The following is a 19,139-nucleotide window of genomic DNA, read 5'->3' as shown; positions in this document are numbered from 1 at the left end:
TCCCTTCCTCTGGACCAGAAGCAGTGGGACAATGGCTCAGAAGCCCCTACCTCTGGGCCGGGAACAGTGGGACTCAGTACCTTGGTCTGGTGGTCTGGTGTCCTCTGCGTCTTTGTAGTGTGAAATCAGGTGGCTGTCTGTCTGCAGCGGGCTGATTCGGCTGTGTTCCGCTTGACTGGGGACCTCGGCAGGGTGTGGGCAGATCTGCCTGTCTGCAGCGGGGTGATTCGGCGTCTTCCTCGCAACTCAGGACCTCGGTAGGGCGTGCACCTATCTTCTGCTTTCTTAAACTTGGAGCACTAAAACACAAAAGCATCTGATAGCTCTGACCATGGTCAGCCTTCTTATCTCTTGTGGCAAGCTGCCTTCTGACTGACTCTTGAGGGCCATGCTGAAGGTACCCCTGGCCAGCCTAAAGATGAAAGAGAGCTATGCAGTGTACAGGGACTGGCACCATAAGATTCTTCATCCATCTTATAATTTCCAAATGATATACTCCCCAAGCCTCTGGATAATCTTTTGACTTTCCTGTGTCTTTATTCCTATGAAACAACTTTTTTCAGTACCATCTTCATCTTCCACTGCAACCAGTAGTCAATAACTTCAGCTCTCACTTCTCACTTGAGCCACTATGTTTATAGCTTTATAATTTGTTGCATGGATTTGAGGTTCTGCTTCTTTTTTCCCATTAAGTTTATTGGTACATTTTAGGTATACATTATGATCATGTTAAAAAAACTTCAGCACAGAAAGAGAAACCACCAACAGAGTGAAGGGACAACCTACAATGTGGAAAAAAATTTTACCAGCTCTTCCTCAGACAAAGGACTATTATCTAGAATACATAAAGATTTTTTAAAAATCAGACCTCCTAAATTTAAAGACCCAATCCAAAAATGAGGTCCCCCTTCTTAAGCCCACTCTTTACATATATTGAAACCTAACTGTCTTTAGTCACTTTCTCTTCACTGGGACATGATACTCAACATCTACAACTTAAAGAAAGACAGGTTTATTTGGCTCAGGTTCTTAGTCCATAGTTGGACACATGGTGGAAGAACCTTGGCAAAGGAAAGCTACTCACATCATGGTGGCCAAGAAGTAAAGAACTGAGGGAGGCACCTGGAAGGGAGATACACCCTACCAAGTCACGCCCACCTCTTCTGACCAAATCCTGCCTCCTAACAGCAAATCAGCTAGAACACTCCCATAATTCAATCACCTCTCAAAAGCCCTGCCTATGAGTGCATGAGGCTTCGGAGGGACACCAGATGTAAACCATAACACTAAATACCTTTTTTCTTGCCAGCTGTAGTCACATCAGCTGTGACTAGTGAGGTGGCCATGGCAAGACCCTACTGATACCCAAACTGGAAACTAGATCCTGTAGTTCAGGCACAGAAAAGTAGGGGTTACACCAGTGCTGGAACAGCAAGAATTCAAAGCACAAAGATTGGGCCTGAGTGATATGACTTCCCAAATAAAGCAATTATTGCTGCCATACAGTACTTTAGATGTTTTGTTTTGAGATAGAGTCTCACTAAGTTGTCTAGGCTGGCCTTGAACTTGTGATTCTCCTGCCTCAGTCTGGGATTACAGACATTCAGCATCACACCTAACTTATAGTTTGGATCTTAAATATCCCTCCGAAGGCCTATGTATTGAAGGCCTGGTCCCCAATTTGTGCAAATATGACATAGTGGGACCATTAAGAGGTGTGGCCTAGTAGGAAGATAGCAGGACATCGGAGGTGCGCACTTGCAATAGATTGTGGGATCCTGGTATTTTCCTCTTTCTCCTCTCCTTTCTTCTTCCTCTTCCTTTCCTTCCTTCTCCTCTTCCCCTTCCTCTTTATTAGGGCTTATATGAAGATGTCCCCCCAAAGTTTCATATGGTCATAGGTAGGGCTTTTTGGAGGTGGCTGGATCTAGGGTGTCTTAATGTGGGTTATAGGTGTGATACTGGGATTAAGAGTGTGTGGTACTGGATTAGTCCAATAATTGCTTTATCATAGTTTTGGGTGTGGATAATAGGAAGCTCCAACCTGGGTGTGTGTGGCACCACCCAAAAGGCTTATAGTTTAGATGGAATAAAAGGGAAAGGGAGGCTGCTGCATGCTTTGCTTCATTGCCTCCTGCCTGCTGCTGCTGCTTCCTGTTGCCTTGCTATGGACTGTATCTCCTCTGCAATGTCCCCGGACCATGCTGCCCTGCCAAATAAACCTTTCCTCCGTTAACTTTTGGGTGTTGAATATTTTGTCTCAGCAATGAGAAAGTAACTAAGACTCTCCTCACCTTCCTCCTCCTCTTTCTTCCTCCTCTTGTCCTCCTGCTCTGCTCATTCTTCTTCTACTTCTCCTTATTCATCTTTTCCTCCTACTCTTCCTCCTTCTTCCTCCTCTTTTCCTCCTGCTCTTTCTTTTTTTTAAATTAAATTCTTTGATTGGTACATTTTAGGTACACATCACAATTACATTTCTCATTGGGAATCATACCTTTACATAATGTATCTTGGTTCTTACTTTTTTCCCATTCCTAGCCCTCCCTTCATGCCCTCCACCCTTCCCTATTTACAAAGACTTTATTTCCATTTTTTCCATTTCTCATCATTTTTCCTTTCCCTTCTTTCCTTTCCCCTGTGCCTCCCACTACCCCTACCCCTTTGGACCTTTTCTTCCTATTTTGCATTATCGATTATTCATTCTAATCATTGGTACATTTTAGGTATACAATATAATGACATTCATCATTGGAAATTTGCACCTTTACATAATCTCTTTTGGTTCTTATTTTTCACCCTTGCGCAGCCCTCCATTCAACCCCTCCATTCCTCCCTATTTACAAAGATTTTGTTCCTATTTTTCCATTTTCTCATATTAATCCCATTCCCTTCTATCCTTTCCCCTAGCCCTCCCACTTCCTTCCCCTTTGCCCCTTTTCTTCCTATTTCACATCACCTATTATACATTTAGTCCTTATTTATACTTTCAGTTTCTCACACCAGAGAAACTATTCAGTATTTATACATGTGTGTCCTATTCTCCTTCTCCTTCTTCATCTTCTCTTTCTCCTCCTCCTCCTTCTCATCCCCTTCCCATGATAAAGTGAGCAGTTTTGCTCTGCTATGTGCTTCTGCCATGAAGTACTCAATACAAGCCCAAAGCAACAGGCCAAACCAATCATCAACTGAAACTTTGAAAATTGTGAACCAAAATAACCTTTTTCTGTTTATAATCAATTACCTCAGATATTTGCTATTGTGAAGTGAAAGCTAACACAACTGTCTTCCACAGCGACAACAGTTGTCTCATTATGCTGAGTATTGGGCTAGGGAGGGTATAAAATATAGCAAGTCCAAAAGTCTCAACTCCTAAACCTGGTAGCTATTTCCTCTGTGTAGGATAACAAGTCAACACAACTTAGGGCATGCCTCTGGGGGATGCAAAGAAAGCTGAGGCAGCAAAGTCAACCCTGTTGTCTTGATGTCATCTATATCCTTTGGTGTGCTGATCCACTGCACTTGAAAGTAAATCAAAGTAAAAGTGATCCAAAACATAGATTAACTCCCTGAACTGGCTTCATGTAACCAGAAATGAACTGTTCCTTTTTCTCTTTCCACTGATCGGCAGACATTATCACCGGCTCTCCAGGTATCACACAGAGGAAGAAGCTCTGTGAGAGGATTTGTCTTACTCCTCACTTCACATACATTTCCCTTTCCCGCTCCCTGGATTCTGATTTTCTTGGCTGTTGATCCGGAGCATGTGGTTGCACTGACATTGAACAAAATTATCCAGGATATTATTTTTGAGCAGCTATACTGTACTAGGTACTGTTTTAAGCAATGAGTACACAGCACTGAACAATAATAGATAAAAACCTGCCCCTATAACCAGGCATGGTGGCACATGCCTGTAATCCCAGCATTCTGGGAGGCTGAGGTAGGAGGATCACAGGTTCAAGCCCAGTATGGAGAACTTAACAAGATCCTGTCTCAAAATTAAAAATTTTAAAAAGGTTTGGGATCATAGCTCTATGTGGAGGCCCTGGGTTCAATCCCCAACACTGAAAAAAAAATAAATCTACCCTTGTGGAACTGCCACTAGACAGTATGTTGGATGGTAGAAAAAAAAATAGAAACAGCAAAAAAGACTAAGGACTACTCGGGACTCCTTTAAACAGAGTGCTTAAGAAAATATCGCTGAGATGGTGATATATGAGGAAAGAGCTGAAGAATGAGAGCACAGTCATACATTATCCAAGAAAGAGGATCATTTGGTAAGAACAGCAGGTGAACAAACCCCAAGGTGGGGACAGGCTAAGGATGTCTGGGAAATAGTGAGAAGAAGGTCAGTGTGGCTGTAGACAGGTGAGATCAGACACCCTGTAGGACACTGCAGAGCACCGATGTGAACTTGCAGGTACTTTTTATATACCTCACTGTGACTTGGGTAGAAAGTCATGGTTTGTGGAAGGCCGAATGACTTTTATTTATTCTCCCACAATGAATATCCTTTCTGCAGCCTTCTTTGGCCATTTTCTGCAATGTCTCAAGCCCATGTTTGCTAGTTATCTTCTGGTAGCCCTGTCTGTCTCAGATACAGGTTGGGTGCTAACTTTATGAATTTGACATTCCATAATGCCAATGGTATCATTTCTAACATTCTTCATCTTTAAAAAAACCTGGGTGTTACACCAAATAAGAACAAAAATAAAAGGTAGCATACATTTAATACCTGCCATGAGCTGCATGCTTTCCAGGTATTATATAATTTAATCATCTAACCACCATGTGGGCTAAATGTTATTGTCCCCATTTTGCAGATGAAGACTCTGAGTGAGGCTCAGGGAGATGAGCACTTTGCCTAAGGTTGTGTAACTAGTAAGTCATAGAGCCTGGCTTTGAACATTCTCTTTTCTCTACACTGGGGCTGGTCTGTCTCCCTAGACATATCATTTCCCCCGCAACATACAGTGGTACCTCAGTTCATGAATGCTTTTGTTTGTGAACACTTTGGTCCACAAACAGAAGTGTTTGGCAAAATTTTGCTTTTGTTTGCAAACTCTGCATCAGGTGACAAACACAATCACAGCCATCTTAACCACACAAACACAAACATGGCCATCTTTTCCAAAATCGTGAAAGAAGTTAAGTTTCGTGAACAGAGGTACCACGGTGCAGTGTCATAGACCTAATCCTTGAGACTGCCTTTGAAAGACTTTGGTTTCTATAGTAGCTCTTCACACTATCAGTCATCTTAAAAGGCAGTAAGGTTTCATTTTCCTTCATCTTTTCTATACCTTTAAATGAAATTTCCTTCTATTCCAGCAATGTCAAACCTTTTAGCAATGAATGCCTAATTTGCAACCCAAAACCCACTTATTTATTGCAAAATACCAACACTGCCATTAAACCTGAATACTGAAGTTTTAGTTTAGGAAAAAGCAACACATGCATTAACATCTTTTGTCTTAAAAGAAAAACAAAAAACACGTATGCCATAGGTTTGCCACCACTGCTCTATTTATTTTTAAAACTTTACTTGCCCTTCTCATATCTATATCAAATGTTCTGTCTTTTGAGAAACTGATTTTAGCCAGTATCAGAACAGGATCAAAAAACTCTATCTCCTTACCTTTGATTACCTGCACCTATTGCTCGAGTGCTTACTTCCTAGCAATCCTGCTGGCCTACAATTTTGTAACACTTTTTTTTAAGGACCTTGATAAATAGCCTTCATAATCAATGTTCTTCCAGGCCATGTCTAAAGATTGGCCCTATTTTAGTTGGCTGCACATTATCATCTTCTTTCCTTGATGCAGGTGGCATTGACTTCTACCATCACTCTTTGGTCAATTAACCTTTCATGTCTTGTTCCATTCATGTTTCCATATTGTTTTAGAGGGTCATATCCAATTTTGAGCTTTCCTTTTGCCCATTCAATGTCCAAGAGCAAATATATGATAATGATATTTTGGAAATATTCACCCCCAGTCTTCAACCAATATATCTTGCAATTTTCTTAAATCATAGTGCCTGGAGATATCTTCCATTACCCTCTGTCATTAAATCAATGGGTTTTAATGCTTCACAAAAGGACAGAAACTACACTGAACAAAAATTATTCTTACTAGAATTTTATCATCAAATTACATGTTTGCCATCAAATGAGTTTGATAGTTGTGAAGAACATTTCAAAACACAAAATTGTCATAATTTGGGATAAAAAAAGAAATTCTTTTAAATTTTTTTGTTTGATACGTCATAATTTTACATATTTATGGATGCCATGTGATGTCATCATTCACATATATATTGAGTAATGATCAAATCAGGTTAATTAACATATCTATCACCTTAAACTTTTATCATTACTTTATGGTAATTACATTGAAAATCATCTCTTCTAGTTATTTTGAGATATATAAAGCAATATTGTTAATTATATTCACACTGCTATGCCATAAAAAGCCAGAACTTATTCCACCTCCCTACAACATTGTACAGTACCACTAACCAGCATTTCCCCATTTCCTATCCCCCTCTTTTTTCTAGCTTCTGGTAACCACTAGTTTAATCTCAACTTCTGTGAGATCAACTTTTTTCAAATTCTGCATATCAGTGAGATAATATAATATTTGTCTTTCTGTATCTGGCTGATTACATTTAACATATGTCCTTCAGATTTATCTATAGTGTTGCAAATGACAGGGTTTTATCCTTTATGGATGAATTGTATATATGGACTATATTTTCTTCATTTATCTATTGATGTGCATTTAAGTTGATTCCACATCCTAGCTATTATAAATAGTGTTGCATTATAGATGAGAGTATACATATGCCCTCAACACACTGATTTGATTTCCTTTGGGCATATAGCTCAAGAGTGGGATTGCTGAATTATATGGTAGTCTTATTTTTAATTTTCTGAGGAATATCAGTATCATTTTTCATAATGGCTGTACTAATTTGCATTCCCATCAACAGTGGATAAAGGCTGCCCTCTCTCCACATCCTCACTGGCACTTGTTAACTTTTCTCTTTTTGATAATAGTCATTCTAACTGGAGTGAGGTGATACCTCATTGTAGTTTTAATGTGTATTTTCCCGGATGATTAGTGATACTGAGTATTTTAAATATATCTGGTGGTCATTGTATAGCCTCTTTGTGAAATGTCTATCTAGGTCGTTATCCCATTTTAAATTATGTTATTTCATATTTTTGGGCACTGAGCAGTTTGATTTCCTTATACATTCTGGACATTAACCTCTTGTATGATGTATAGTTTGCAAATATTTTCTACCATTCTGTTGGCTTTTAGTTTTGTTGATAGTTTTTCCTTTGTTGTGTTGACATTTTTCATTTTGATGTAATCCTATTTGTCTATTTTTGTTGCTTGTGCATCTGGGACCTTATCCCTATTGAAAAACCATTCTTCACAGAAACAGGAAAAAACTATCCTAAAAATTCACATGGAAACAAAAAGACTCCAAATAGCTAAAGCAATCTTGAACAAAAAGAAAAAAGCTGGAGACATCATATTACCTTACAATATACAACAAAGCTATAGTAACTAAGAAACCGCGGTTTGAGCATAAAAACAGACACAAAGACCAATGGGACAGAATATAGAGCTTAGAAATAATCCTAAGTATTTAAAGCCAACTAAATTTTGACAAAAGAGCTAAGAATAACAATGGGGAAAGGACAGTCTCTTCAATAAATGGTGCTATCGCTGGATGAGGTGATGCCACCTATAATCCCAGCTCTTAGGAGGCTGAGGCAGGAAGATCACATGAGTTCAAGTCCAGTCTGGGCTACATAGTGGGTTCAAGCTTGCACTATATAGCAAGACCCCATCTCAAAAATAAATAAACAAATCAATAAATAATGTTAGGAAACTGGATATCTACATGCAGGAGAATGAAACTAGACACTTACCTCTCACCAGTCACAAATATCAACTCAAAATTGACTAAAAACTTATACATAAGACCAGAAACTGTGAATCTACTAGAAGAAAATATAGGGAAAATACTTCAGGACATTTGGCTGGAAAGGATTTCTTTGGCTGTGACCCCCAAAACACAGACAAATTACATGCTTCTAAGTCCTCTAGTAAGCATCAGTTTTGGCATCAGAGATCTGTACATTCCTTTTGTGTTCCTGATATGTTATATTCACAGAATGGCTATAATAAAAAAGAGAGAGATTAGCAAGTGTTAATAAGAATGTGAAGAAACTGGAATCCTTATCTTCTGCTGGTGGAAATGTAAAATGATACAACCATTATGGAAAATGGTTTGGTGGTTTTTTAAAAAAGTTAAATATAAAATTATTGTATGACCCAGAAATTCCATTCCTAGGTATATATGCAAAATAATTTAAAATAGGTATTTAAACTTATGTGAATGTTCAACGCAGCACTATTGACAAAAACCAAAAGGTGGTAACAATCCAAATGTCCATCAGTAGACTAATGGATAAACAAAATGTGGTGTGGCCATACAATGGACTATTATTATGTCTTGAAAAAGAATGAACTGCGGATATTGGCTGCATTATGGATGAAGCTTAAAAACGGTATGCTGAGTAAAAGCAATGAGACACAAATTGGCACATATGGTATGATTCCATCAATGTGAAAGTGACAGAAAGTAGACTATTGGGTGCTTGAAATTGTTGTGACAACAATGGCCAAAACCTAGAAATATGATATACTATGATGAGTAATGTTGCATGTACAGATGGACTTTGGGTGGCACGTGAGTGCCTTGAAGGTCCAGTGCAAAACTGAGGGGACAAAGATATATATCCATGTTTCTGGATAGAGGTTTTGTAACTTGCATGAGTTCCCCAAAGGGGAAGGGAAAAGATTAACTACTCGTAGAGAAAGTAGTTGAAGCCAAATTAATGGGTGAGCACACCTGGAGAGACGAGGACAGAGGAAGGTCCTAGGCAGAACACTTGGAAATCAACCAGCTGCAAGACATCAGACTTTTTAAACAATGATTTTCAAATTGGTGTCAATGAATTTCGGATGATGTGAATGAAATGCAAGATGGGAGGAAATTATTGTAGACTACTGACCTGAGGTTTATGAGTGTACATTATGAGGTATGTAATATCTGTCATGATATGTTTTTACTCAGAATTCTGTCTTTAAGACCCATCCACACTGTGCCCTGTATCAGAACTTTATTCCTTTTTAAGACATTCCACTTGAGGTATCTTGTCTTTGCACTGGGATGTGAAATATCCCAGTATAGGTGCTCATGAGTATATTTCTGGGGAGAGGGGCTATAGCATTTACATATCTTGGAGATGTCCTTAACCTCCAAAAGGTTATAATTTATGTACTTTATCTTGTGGTTATGACAGTGATTAAGGTTCCAACCTATGCCCAATTCTCATTTCTCCACTTTTATATAATCTCTCCCTCTCCCCACTCCTGCTTCCTCTTTCTGTTTTTCTTCTCCTCTTGCCCTTCCTCTTCCTCATCTGCCTCCTTCTCTCCCTCCCTTTCTCTCCTCCCACAGTGGACAATGCAGTTCAGTTTGAATATGAGAGCTGAGAGGAGACAGCTCAAAGGATTGATTCCAAGGGTGTGAATAACCCTTTTGAAATGAGGGCTGAAAGGTCCTCATAGCACTTGAGTACTGAACTGGCCTGCAGGAAGACAATGGCTTAGACAAAGAGGGCATGGACAGACAGATGTGGAATTACGACACTATTAGAATCAAATCCAGATTTAAGATGAGATATTTCCTTCTTTGAATGTATAAGACACCATAAATTAGGACAGCCTTGATTTAAGGAATACTTCATAGGCTATATATCATTATCAACTCACCTGGTGAGTAATCAAAATTCTAGGCAAGGATCTCATGACATGATAATTCTGTAAACAAGATTTAAACAGCATCTGTCTTCATTAGCAATATAAATTTTTTTTAGATTTTTGAAATTAAATACAAAATAAGGCTAAGTTTCTTCACTTGCTGAAGTACAAAGGATTGACTCTTACTTAGTTGTGTAGATGGCCCTTAACCTTCATCATGACCAAGAACTATTCATTCACAAGGTATAAGCTACCATATGCTAATTCTCACCTTGCCAGGACTTGTTTCTTTCATGAAGAATGTTGTCTTTGGTATCAGTGAGAAGTCTTGATGAACAGATTGACCCTCTGACAGAACATCAAAATAATCTGGTATGCAAATGGTGCATAAATGTGCAAAATACTTTCCATTTATTTCATTTTCATAAAACATCTATGATACACATATTATTATTTTACATTTAATCAGAAGATGACAGTCTCAGAAATGATAAGCAAAATGACAAATGGTCATACATTTATTTTAGAGGTGAATCAATAATTGAAGTCAGCATTGTCTGATACAAATTCTGCCTTCTCCACAAAATCTCCTATTATGATTAAATAATGTCATTGGGCTCTTTCAAATGAGCCATCTTGGCCAACTTTATTGTACTCTTATTCCTTCAAAGTTTTTGGTATTCTTCAAGATTGTCTTCATAGCCTAGGGAATCATTGTTTTGAGTATTTTCAAGGGTGGTAAATTTTAATTCTTTGAGGAAGGATTGTAATGTTGAAAGCTGTCAAAATTCATTCTATGGATTGAAATGTGATTAAGCTGGATAATACAATTTGAGCAGAAATAAGATGTTTATAAGGCAGAGCATTTATTTTTTGCATGGTTCCAACAACAACTGAGTGTCTAAAGATTTCAAGAATTGGGGCCAGGGATGTAGCTCAGCTGTGCCACACCTGCCTGGAAGCACAAGGTCTTGAATTCAATCCCTGGTATTGGAAAAAATGATTTCAAGAATTAATGAATACATGGGTGTCTTGAGCTATTTGGTTTTTTATAGCAGAATTTCATAGACTGGATAGCTTTAAACAACAGAAATTTATTTCTCACAGTTCTGGAGGATAGGAACTCCAGAATCAAGGCAATGACAAATTTAGTGTTTGGTGAGGTCGTATTTTCTGGTTTATAAAAGGGGTCTTCACATTGTGGAAGGGATGAATGAGCTCTCTTCACCTAGTCTCATCCCAAAGGTCACATCTGGTAATACCGTTCCATTGGGGATTAGGGTTTCAACAGGTAAGTTTTAAGGGTAACAAACATTCAATCTTTAGCCATGAATAAAATATTTCCCCACAGATTAATAATACTTTGACTTTCAATGCTAATTAGAAAATATAGGTTTAGGGCTGGGGATACAGTTCAGTGATAGAACACATTTCTAGCATTCATGAGACCTTGGGTTTGATCACCAGTATGAAAGAAGGAGAAGGAGAAGGAGGAGCAGAAGGAGAAGCAGAGGGACTAGGTGGAGGAGGAGGAAGCAGAAGAGGAGGAAAAAAAGGAGGAGAAAGAGGAGAAGGAGGAGGAGGAAGAGGGGGAGAACATAAAGCTTTAGATATATCTGTTCTGTTCAGATTGTTGAATTAGTTACACCACTTATCCCTTACAAGATTAGTTGGATTGACTTAAAATAACCCAGGTGGTCCTTTCACTAGTAAGTTTCATTTTTATACCTCATAACTCAGTCTCAGTCTGACATATTCCCCAGAGATAAAAGCTTTTTGAAAACAGACTAACCATCAACCAGAAAATTCATGATGGCAATGTGCAGAGTAAATACACAAGAATGAGTTCAGTTCAAGAGGAGCTCCTCATTTTATCTCAAGAACGTAAGAAACTCTGAATCTTTGCCCATTTTTATAACCTAATCTCCTTCTATAAAAGTAAAACTTTTGAAGGCATGTGTTGGGCAATAAATTTATTTTATTATTTTTAACCAAATGTTTGTCCTTTGGATATATAACTTTCTGTTAACTTTAGAATAATGAAGAATGAATAATCTGTAATTAGGCTATAAACAATTCATTGCACATGATTTTTATGCAACATTATTACCTAATGAGACAAAACAGACTACTATAAAACAAATATTTGTAACAGTTGGTTATACTTACATTGAGGGAATCCAATTGAATCATAACTTTTTTAGACACAGTCTTGTTATGTTGTCTATTCTGGTTTTAAATTCCTGGGCTCAAGCAATCAGCCTCTGGAGTAGCTGGGATTACACATGTGCACCCCTGAGCTAGGCACAATATGTTTGATTAGAGCTGAGTAACCGGTTCTCTTCACAACATGCATTTCTCACTCACTCTACAGCCTCTATGTATTGTCCACCACTAACTACTGAACTTCAAGCCAACATTTGCCAGGCATCCTCCTTCCCAAATACCAGACTCATATCCAACAGTCTTTTGTACATCCACAGTCAAAAGAGTTGTGTGTCACTGTGTAAACTGTAACTATACAAGTTCTGGAGTGAAGAGGGACTATTTACCTAGAATATCACATGAATAGTGCTTCCTGGAGTTGTATAAAACAGCTATTTCGTCCACAGAGATAATATCCAAAATTTAACTTATTAAGTTCTTTCGCCAAAATGAGCTTATCTTGCAGAATTCCACTTTCATGGAACTGATAGCACTGCCTGTTCTGTGTCACCCAGCTGTGACATTTGGAAGTCCTTTTGACAGTTCATCTTGTACTCTATGTTCAATTAGTAGCTGAGCCAAGTAGATTCTTACTTTCAAGATTTCCATCAGATTCTTCTTCTGTTTTGCTTTCCCATGGTGTGTGGATGGGATCTGACCTCTTATTGTTTAAAATTATAAAATTGCACATTTGAAAGCAATAATGAACTTTACATATCCAAGCGAAATCACTAATTTTAAAAATTGGGCAGCTGAAGTCAGTAAAAGTTAAATGTCTTGCAAAAGGTTGCATCTATAAGAGGGTTAATAATAAAAATGGGACAAGAAGGGAAATCTAGTTCTCCTGAGCCCTAATCATTTCACTGTAAGATTACCCCTTTGTTCACCTGGCCTCATCATCTACCTCTTCTCTCTCCTTACCTCATTTCATTCTATCCTTTTGACCATATTAATCTGTATAAAACATAACTTTCCTTATAAACACAGTATGGTATCACAAAGTTTTGTAAAGCAAACACAAATCCCTTAGCCAATGACTCAATATGGACACAGCCTACCTTTCTAGTCCAGTTTAAAAACAAAAATATATCAATATAACTCTCCACATTCATAGACTAAAGAAGAAAAATTATGTTTATTTGAAGCATTTCAGAAAATTTCAGCATTTGTATATTTATGTGTAATAAAATAAATCAATTGGATGCATCATTCTTTAGATATTAGATTAAAATGTAACCTTTCTAAGGTTCTGTTTCCTGGTAGGTAAAGAGAACATAATAATAGCATTCACTTATGGGTGGTAGGTGACTATAAAGAATACATGTAAAATGCATAAAATATTTCCTGAAAAATAAATGCAAAATAAATGATAGATATTAAACTTTTATCATCCCTAAAAGGAAGGAAGGCAGGAAGGAGGAAAGAAGGAAGGAAGGAAGGAAGGAAGGAAGCAAGGAAGGAAAGGGAAACTTTTCAGCAAACTAGAAATATAAAATTCCTTAATTGACTTGTTTATTAATTTTGATGCTAGGAATAGAACTCAGAGTCTCACACATGCTAAACAAGCTCTACTACTGAACCATACCTCCAGCCCTTTAATGATTTTTAGGTTATATGATTTTAAAAATAGCGATATTATAACTAATGAAGAAAGGTTAAACCTGTTTTCTTTAAGATCAGAAACAAGACCAAAGTTTCCATCTATCATTGCTACCATTTAACATATTATTGTCAGCCCTGGACAATACTATAAAGAAAAAATCTTTTAACTGATTAAATTTAATTGATTAAAAACATAAGAATTAAAAGGAGAGAAAACTGCAATTATTTTATAAAAAATAAAAATCTGCCTTAAAAAAACCAGTAGCACATTTAATAAACAAAGTACAATTTTAGAATTAATAAGATTAGCATGGTTTCCAGATAAGGTATAAATTAATAAAAATAATTTTCATTACTTTATACAAGTAATAACCTATGAGAAAAGGCAATCAGTTGTTACTAGTCACAATAGTGAAAAAATTATAAATAATACTAAGATGAAGGTAATGAATGCCTTTATAGAGAAAAACTTCAATGAAAGACATAGAATAGAATATTATTTTAAAAATAGAGAAACAGTTCATGCCCTTGGAAAGCACAACTTATTATAAAGATTTTAGATTTCCCCATTTCAATCTGTTCAATGCAATACTAATAAAAATTTTAATTGGATTTCTAGAAAAACTTTACAAATTTAAGTAAAATTTATTTTGACAAGCAAATGTCTATAAATAGCTAAGTCAACATTGTAAAGGAGACAATCACATTGCCTCACGAACAATAGACCAATGAAAACAGAATAGCAAAACACAATAAAAGAAAAAGAGATTATTTAGTACCTGGTATTGAGAAAAACAGCTCATGAAGAAAAATATGAAGAAAAATCTAATTTGGGCCCTATCTTACTCCTCATGCAAAGGCATTTTACTCGGATTAAAGATGTAAATATAAATAGTAAAACTACAATGCTAATAAAAGGAAATATAGAATCTTTGTGACTCCAAATTGGAAAGGACTTCTCCCAAAAAATTTAAGAAGCACAAACCATAAAAGAAAACACTGATTAATTTGGTAATACCACAATTAAGCTCTTCTGTTCAACTAAAGACAACTTGATTTTAACTGGAAAAATTATGAAATGAAAATTACAGTAAGAGACAAGATTTTCGAAAATATCAAAAACAAGGAATTGTTATCCTACAAAAAGGTATTCTCTAATTCAGATAGATAAAGCTAGAAAATCCAATAAAAATGGATAAAGAATATGAATAATTTATAGAATGAACTAAAAAAGCTAGAAAAAATTAAAGATAATAAAAATCACTGATAATTATATACAAATTAAAATAGCATAGATATCATTTTACTGACAAAATGTTAGAAAGCTATAAAATACCAAATGTAGCCATTTGGTTAACAAGAGAACAAAGCATCTACTGGCAGCAAGGTAGACTGTTTTGCAGCCATCATAGAGAACAACTGACAATTACTTAGGCAAATTATGGGTATGGCTCACTGGTTTCACTTGGGAGAATATAAAGACTCTCACGAAGATCACCAAGAAGACACAGATGAAATATTCATTTTAGAACTGTTCATGACAACAGGAAGATGAAAGTAGTCAGAAGGATCTTCATTACAAAAGTGCATAGGTAAAATGTGGTGGATACAAACCATGGTGTTGTTTTCATGTAGCAGTTGGAAGAGCACATTAGATTTACTCACTGCACCTTGAATAGAGCTCAGAAGCAAATTGCTGAGTGGAAAAGTGGGGCACAGAAGAAAATACAATGTTTAACAAAATACATTTTCTAAATTAATACGTGTATAAAAATGTTACATATTTGATAACCCAAATAAACAAAAATACACATTAAACACATATCTACTATTAGATTAAATTTAAATTATTACTTATGGAGTAAAAAGAGAAATGAGAGTAAGCTGTTAGGATAAAAGAAATTAGCTTCTAACCAAAACTCATCAAGAAGAAATAAAATATTACAATAAATTTATAATCAGTTAAAAATTGAATATATGAACAAGTCTCTTCCCCTTACCACACTCAAAATAGATAACTAGGCCTTTAAAGATTTATATGCAAATTTGCTGAAATTATTAGGAAGTGATAAATATTATTTACACAAACTGCTTTAGAAACTAGAAAGAGGGAAAACTACCCAACTCATGCACTGAGAATACATAACTTGATATCAAATCTAGGCAATTATAGTACAAGAAATACATGCAGTATGAGATCAAATTCTCATGTGAACATGAATGCAAAATATACTAAATATAGTACAAGAGCATCAATCTGACTAGGAATAAAACTGTGACGTAATACAATACACTAGCATTTTCCTCAATAATAAAAGAACGTTTCACAATTGAAAAAATCTAAACATATAAAGTACTATATTAACATGTTAAAAGAAAATGCATATGATTATTATTTATAGAAGTTTAAAGGCCATTTAATCAAATTCAACATGGTTTCTGTTAGGGAACCAGGAATACAAGTAAATATCCTTGATTTGACTTTAAAGTCAACCAAAATACTATAGCAATCATACATACTGACAAATCCCATGGTAGAGATGGCTAGCTGCCCAGCAAATCTTTCTCCTCCTCTTTTGGGGCCTGTAGCTAGCTTATCACGCAGTTAGTTGCAGTCATGTGATGGGGTGATAACCACTAGAACATAAGAAGTTCTACTTACCACTTTTAAGTCTCTCACAGTATGCAATTCTCCATTTTCTTTTTTCCAACTGGGAATATAGACCTACAAAGACAGGCTTTGGAAGACACATGTGAAGCGATCATAAAAGTGCCATCATTCTGGCTCCTTGAGTAAGTTCAAGAAACAGAGCACCCAAGCTTTCATAAGCACAGAAATCTCGTGGGATTATATGTAATATTCTACTAATGTTATCCTCAGCCTATCCCATGCTAATTAGCATAAAATTTTGAGAGAATTTCTTCCCAAAATAAGGGAAAAGGCAGGATCCTACTTTATTCACAGGAGACTTAACTTTAACTCAATAAAGAAGATAAGTAAAAGATAAAATAATGGGAGAACATATATTGAGCCATCATTAATAAAAAAGAAATCTGGATTGACTGATTATATTATCACATACAGTAAACTGCAGAATAAAAAATATTACTAGGGATAAACAGGAGCTTTACAAAATGACAAGTGAGTCAATTCCCCAAGAAGATATAATTAATCCTAAACAATAATCCTACATAATCCTGCACGTACCTCACAATACTGCTGTAAAATAAATGAAAAAATTGAAAGAACTAAAAAAGAGAACTAGACAATTCACAAATATAATCAGAATAAGAATTCCTCTCTCAGTAATTGAAGTAGTAGACCAGCAATGATAGTGAAGAACTGAATAGCACCAACAGCCAACTGGATGTAATTTAAATTTATAGAACACATCACCCAACAACAAAAGAAAACACATTCTTTTAAGTGCACATAAAATATAACCACATGAACAGTTGCCAAGAGAGACCATGTTTTGAGCCACTAAGCAAACCTTAGCAAATTTAAAAGAACAGAAATCATAGATAAGTATGTTCTCTGAAAAGATGAAGTTACATTGGAAATCAATATATCTGGAATATTAGAAATCAAGATATTAGGAATATATTAAAAATAAATATATTTGAAAAATTTTCCAAATTTTAATAAATATGCATTTAGCAATAGCCTAAATACTCGTGCACAAGCCACATGTGGTGGTGTATTCCTGTAACCACAGCACTCTGGGAGGCTGAGGCAGGAGGATCCCAAGCTAGATCCTCACCTGGGTAATTCAGTGACTTAATGAGACCCTGTCTCAAAATAAAAAATAAATGGCTGAGTGTACCACAAAAAGGAAGGAAAAGGGGATCAAGCGATGGATGAAGAGGGGAGGGAGGAAAGGGACAAGGGATGAGAAAAGGTAATTATGATGTATTATGTACATGTACCAATTCCCCACAAAGAATGTAAACATTATGTACTGAAAACATGTACTAATAAATTTACAAATCTTTTTAATAAAAAAATAAAGGACTGGGTGTGTAGCCCAATGAAAAAGTTCTGGGTTCAATCTCTAATATTGCAAAACAAACTTGTAGACAAATGAATAATACAATATTTAGGAAAATACTTGCCATTGAGGAAGGCTGCAGAGGAACGAGATCTGAGAAGGCCACAAGGTGTTCAACAATATTTGTAAAGTTTAAGTAATAAAATAAAATAAAAAATGAAGCAAATTTTATAAAATTCTGAAAATTGGTTTGCTTCATTGTTCTCTGTATGTTTCACAACAAATGAATAAACAAAAAATTATTCATATAAAGATGTCCATGTACCATCAAGAATCATTTCACCCGGCAGCAGAGGTTCATATACCAGTCTTTGGAAACAATGCCCTAGGGTCTTAGAACATGGACTACACAACATGGGCTCTAATCTGGTCTCATCTAGCCAGTACTATATAATGGCTGTGTAGTCTTAAGAAGGGACTTCATCTCCTCAAGCTGCAGCTTCCTCCTTGGTTAACTGAGTTAACATTTACCTCATAATATGAGAATTAAATAAAGATAGGGATAGTCAGGAAGGATAATAACTTCAAAATGGTACATTTTATGTATGGCTCATGGGAAATACTAAAAATGGGAGTTATTGAATCATTTATTACACATGGAGTAAAGTGAAAAAAAGACCTTTTAGAAGTGATGACGTTTGATTTGAATCTCAAAGAACTTTGAAGAATTAACCAGTTATACAAGGAAATCAAGGGCTATTTTAGACAAAAGGGAAAGAACTGCATGTGGCAGAAGCATGAACATAAACAATTGAACTTGAGGACCATCCATGAACAAAACTTTTATAGTCCCAGTTTCTGATATATATTTCACTTCCAACCTTGGGTGTATCCTTTACAAAGCACAGCATAAATCAAAACACACTTTGGAGATGACGATTTATGGTTTTGAGATGAGTGGAAAAAGTGATGATCTGTGGGAAGCAATAATTTATCTAGACTAGAGCAGATTGTGTAGTCAAATGCTAAAAACAGAACTTGGAGGGAATGTGGTGAACACATCTAAGGATCATCCTCTTTCCCTGCTGTTTTTTTTTTTCTTTGTTTTCCATAGCATCTTCATTTTTCAGACATACTCTGGAAAGCCAGTCTACTAAAAGAGCATTACTCAAATTATAGACCTTTACACAAGATTGATATAGTTAATGAAATTAGACTTTTCTTGGGGTTCATGGGCTGAGAACTGGGCTGTACCACCATCTGGCTAGTTGAATTACATTAGTAACCAGACTGGAAACAGGTAGGCCTGGGTGTTATATTGTCTTAAGGAACAAAAAAATTTGGAGTAATTCTAATTCAGTAAAGGTTGGCTTTTATGAGAGTCAAAAGTAAAACTGAATAGAAATGATTAGTATGGTGGTGCCACTTGGCTACAATTTAAGTGTAACATTTTTTTCCTTACAAATAAAAAAGTAGTCCTGAATGAGGAAAGTAA

General features: G+C 36.1%; 1 pseudogene; it reads right to left on the bottom strand.

The window, feature by feature from the left end:
- The window catches only part of LOC101726667 (exocyst complex component 4 pseudogene), a 34,423-nt pseudogene that overhangs the window by 14,089 nt on the left and 1,195 nt on the right, over positions 1-19,139 (bottom strand).

This window comes from Heterocephalus glaber, unplaced genomic scaffold, assembly GCF_053883595.1.
Source record: "Heterocephalus glaber isolate CG9 unplaced genomic scaffold, H.glaber_assembly_v1.0 deba00001732, whole genome shotgun sequence".
Lineage (NCBI taxonomy): Eukaryota > Metazoa > Chordata > Mammalia > Rodentia > Bathyergidae > Heterocephalus > Heterocephalus glaber.
The sequence above is the reverse complement of the archived record's forward strand: the minus strand, read 5'-3'. Positions and strand labels throughout refer to the sequence as shown.